The 4,994-nt window shown below is 44.7% G+C and overlaps 1 protein-coding gene across 1 annotated transcript in view; it reads right to left on the bottom strand.

Annotated features, from left to right (window-relative positions):
- Positions 1-4,994, bottom strand: part of PRPS2 (phosphoribosyl pyrophosphate synthetase 2) — a 32,747-nt gene that overhangs the window by 20,929 nt on the left and 6,824 nt on the right. The window lies entirely within an intron of this gene.

Here is a 4,994-nt window from a genome sequence, read left to right as displayed (position 1 = left end):
GTGACGCGATCTTGTACGTTCTTTAGAAATTTGTCTCGGTCTTGCTATGTTAACTCTTTTCTGCTAAATATGTTTGGTTTTTCATTTTGATTCAAGTTACATGTACACAGTAATCGAAAAATTCAAAGCATTCTGTAAGGCTTATGACAGACAGCCCAGAGGCAACCAATTTCGATTCTTGATAGTTTTTTGATATAGATCTTCGAGTCTCTAGCTAATGTGTTTGTATTTGCTTCATCTTGATTTCTCATTTCCAGGCATCATGTGTTGACTCCTAACTATGAAGATGAGGATTTAACTATTTCCTTCCCGTCCCATTCACCTACACCGCCTGCGGCCTCCCCACCTCATCCGGCCATCGGCCATCGTCCCAATACAGATCATGACTCAACCAAATGAGCTGCATTTTAACTATGTAAATGCTGTTCAGGGCTGAGCCCACAGTGAACTTAAAGCAAAGTTTATAGTATTTCCCTTTAAGCAGAACTTTTTGGGGGGTGGGGGGATGGGAGGTGTTTTCCTGGAGAAAGTTATCCTACCTTTTGATGTGTTCAGTTTTTCAGTACTGAATACAAATTCCAGCCTAAACGCTGAGCTAACGATCTCAATCCCACGAGGTCAGGGACCTGAAGTGCAGACTCCACTCCATCCTCCTGCACGGGTCTGACCGAGGCCCTTTCTGCCCTGCCCAGCTGGCCCCGGGGGTTTCCACCACCCCTCTCCCACACTCCATTTCCCACTTTCTGTACCCTTTCTTGGTGTACTTTCATGTTTTGCTGACTGTCATCCTCCAGTAGCTTAAAAAAAAAGAGTAAACAAGAGCTTCAGAAGTCTCTGCTAACTGCACATTGAAAAATTTCTATATTTGGGGTATAGAATTTTGAGTGTTGAACCTGTGAGTGAGCCTGCCCATCGCTGGCAGGTGTCTTCCAGGGCAAGGAAAGCAAAACAGTGCCCTGTGCTCAGGCAGGTCCTCCACAGAGCACCGCCCAAGAACCAAGGACACCCACCATCAGCTCTGCTATGATGCTTGTTTTGAAAAGGGAAATTTGCTCCAACGATCGTTAGAAATGATTTGAGCCTAACAGGAATTTTGCACCTGCTTTCCCATGAACTCTCCTCCTGAGAATACAGAGGACTTGCACTGCGCCCAGCTAAAGGGAGCCCCGAAAAAATACTGCAAACGCATACACCGTCACAAGGACAACCACACCCATCCACGTCTTGTGTCACAACTTTCAGCACCGTTTCAGATGGCCCTCCTTCTACCTCCTCACAAGAATGTAACAGCTGCAACCCTTCTGAGACCCGCGTTGACAAGAAAGCTGCAGGTCTTTCTCGGTGGGAAGCACCGTATTTATCGTAGTATTTACGTCTTTTTCTAAACATGTAATACGTGTACAAGTGTTTTACCATTTTTCTCACATTTCCATCTTTTTTCAAATATGTCACCGAGGAAGATTTTGAGTGCCGTGCCCCTAACTGCATTTTTCCCATAAGCCCTGCCGCATGATTTTGCATAGCGTGGTGACTTTTAGGAATGCGTCTATGACCTTACAGAACTGACTGCAAATGAAAGGCACATCCAAAGAAGCAAGCCATTGAATCTTCTTTTTAAAATTACAAATGAGGCACATAATTACCTCTATCCTTTCTTCTGCTATCAGAAGCCAATTATACCCAATGGCGTTGTTTTATTAAAAGAACATATTATTTCTAAAGAAAATTTAAACAAGTGACATTTGGGATACCATATAGTAGCTTATCTGAGTCAACAGAAACTTCTATCCAACTTCAAGTAGAATAATTAGAAGACAAAATAAAGTGTCTCAAGTTGATACGATCCGAAAACGAGTTCTGGTAATAGTGGGTCATATTCTTGCATGTGCTCGGCTGTGGATGAAAACGGTACAATGTCAAACTCGGGGTGAGAGGGACACACAGAATTCTATGTATTCCTTCCTATCTCGAGTACGAAGGAGCTAAAATGTAATTTCTTTGTGAACATTACATCAACTGCGGGATGAAGTCAATTTGGAAATCACAGCACTAAATAGCTCGAGGGTTGACAATCTAAGCCCGTGAGCTGAGAATGATGTGGTAGGCAGAACAGCCTCCCGAAGACGTCTATGCCCTAATCTCTCGAACCTTTGAATGTTAGTTTACGTGGCAAAGAGGAAGCAAGGCGGCAGATGGAATGAAGTTATTTATCAGCTGACCTTAAAGGCGGTTATCCTGGATTGTTCTAGTTGACCAATATAAGCACAAGGCTCCTTAAAAATGGAAGGAGACAGAAGAGGTCAGAGAGATGCTACGTTGCTGGCTTTGAAGATGGAAGGACGGGCTGAGAGCCAAGGGATGGGGGTGCCCGCTAAAAGGTGGGAAAGGACAAGATTTTTCCCCCCAGAGCCTCCACAAAGAAACGCATTGACCCATGATGGACTTCAGAGATGGGGGCCTGCAAAACCTAAAACATTCACTCTCTGGCATCTTCTAGTGTGATGGCTTTTTATACCAAAATTTCAGCCTCTTTGCAGCCTCTTTTTCCTTAGGAACCTCAATCCCCATATGACTAGCAGCCCAGGGCAAGACAGAAAATACCATTACCATGGCAACTTTCCCCCCAAAGCTATTCCTGCTTTTACTCATAAAGATGATCATGAGTGATCTTTATTCTAGGACTTTTGAAAACTGGGGCCAGAGACAGCATCCATTTGCTGTTCAGATAAAGGATCTTTACTGATCTCGAAATAAGGCTGATGTGTTTATCTGAGTCAATGATGAATGGACGTGGTAACTTAAAGATGGCCACAGACTCTAACACTTTTCCCATCAAGAAGATTCTCTTTTGGACCTGGGAGGACTCCGTGCTTGACAATAGAATGTGACAGAAGTGATGATGTGCCAACTTCGGGGCCCAAGCCTTAATAAACTGGTAGCTCCCAATTCCTGTCCTTTGGACTGTTGGAGCTTGGCACCCAGCTCCCATGCTGTGAGGAGGAAGCTCAAGCAGCCCCATGGAGAGGTACTGAGCTAACTGAGCTCCCAGGCCAAAGCTGATAGCAACTTGCCAGCCCCGTGAGTAAGCCATCTTAAGAGTGGATCCTCCAGCCCCAGTTGATTGCCCCAGGTGCCACCACATGGGGCAGAAACAAGCCTTTCCTGCTGAATCCTGCCCAAATTGCAGATGAGAGTCAAAACAATAACTGTTTTAAGCCATGAAGTATCTGGGGGTGATCTGTTACACAACAAGAGATAACCAGAACTTTGCGTCTTATAGCAGAGTAATGACTCTGGGGGCAGGTTAACAAACCAGGGTAAAATATTACGAGACATTCAGATACCATCATCAGTGGCGTCACAGGACGTCATCGTGGCATCTCAGTGGACTACAGTAAAGCCGGGGCAGACACGTCCCTCATATCTGAAATGATTTAGAGTCGAGAAGGTAAAATCAGGAGGCTGTGTCCGATTAAGAAGTGTTTGAAGAAAAGGGAATGGAAGGAGTGATGACCAAGAGACAGCAAATCAGATTTCTGGTCCTGGCTCGGTAAGAGATTCAGGAAGGGGCCTCTTACACGATTTGAATCACTTCTCTCTCCCTTTTGCTGTTCTGGTTCTGGTCCCCAGCCACACACGGTAAAAAGTGGACCACTAGCACAGTACCTGGTACAGAGCGGACTGTTGGCAAAAATCACCCTCTGGATCTACATGGTTCGTGGGAAAGAGAAAAGTCGAGAAGTTAATCTTTTAGAGTCTAGATAGTAAAGACAAAAAAAGTAACTGTACAAACAACTCCGAGACTTCATGTAGAGTGACTTTTGAGACCTCAAGATTTCTAATTATCGAGTGGTAGTTATAAAACACTCAAATCAGATAAAATTGAGTGTGCTTTAATACTTCAAAGTCTGAGTTTCACCCCCAAAGTACGGTACTTTCAGCGGAAATCCAACACTGATTTTTTGGGGGGCTTCTGATCTACACTAACCAGGTCGCCCCCACAGCAAAGGATCGGGCTGCACCCAGATAACATGGAAAGGACACCACATTTGCTTTCAAAGTCCACTTCCTCTGGAAATGTCTCCTTTATTTATATGACACCAGCTCCTGAACAAAACCCATTATCAATCACATTCTTCTGTTCTTAAAGCTACTGAAACTTCAACGGGACTGGCAAAATATAGCAACATTCAAACCTCAGCTGTACTATCTTTCTCCAGAGCCCGTGACATCCCCGTGGACGTCTGTATTCAACTCTGCAAAGAATTCTTTACCCGAAGGAGTCCCGGCATTAATGCCACCTGGTACTCAGTCACAAATGTTTCTTCACTTACATTACCACCAAGGCCATGTAGTTGTAATTTCCCACCTGGAAGAAGGTACTCCCACCTCCTAAAAAGCGGACAACCACCACGACCTTCCCTACAGGTGTAACACCTCAGTATCTAGTAAATTTTTGCCTGACCCAAGGTCATCAAGATTTTCTCCCGTGTTTTCACCTAGAAAGTTGTAGTTCGAGGTTTTACATTTAGGTCTATGATCCATTTCAAGTCAAATCTGAAATGGTGGGGAGCATGGATGGAGTTTCTTTTATTTTGTGCAGCTGGCACCAAAATAATGCCTCACTTGTTGAAATGCTTAAGTAGATCTTGGGGAAAAATATAAAAATGACCAGTAACCCTGTACGGTGCTAGACATTTAAGGAAGGGGAGAAATGACATCAACTTGAAATTAGTCAAAGAGCTGTGAGGATTCGGGCAGGTGGAAAAAGGAGCCCCTGGCTCACTGAGACACGGTGGCACTTACACTCCAGCCATGGCCTGGCTGCTGGACACGGTAGAGTCCCAGAACTACGAAGGAGCTGGAAGTTCGTCATCTTTGAGGCAAAAGAATTAGAGAAAGTGCAGCTGAATCCAGCACGTGCGCCGCGCAGTTCCCACGCTCTTTAAACCCTTTGCACAGCCACACCTTCTGGTTAACCCAGGGGTTTGTTT

This window comes from Pteropus vampyrus, unplaced genomic scaffold (genome assembly GCF_000151845.1).
Source record: "Pteropus vampyrus isolate Shadow unplaced genomic scaffold, Pvam_2.0 Scaffold81, whole genome shotgun sequence".
Classification (NCBI taxonomy): domain Eukaryota; kingdom Metazoa; phylum Chordata; class Mammalia; order Chiroptera; family Pteropodidae; genus Pteropus; species Pteropus vampyrus.
This window is presented reverse-complemented; position numbering and strand designations above follow the sequence as displayed.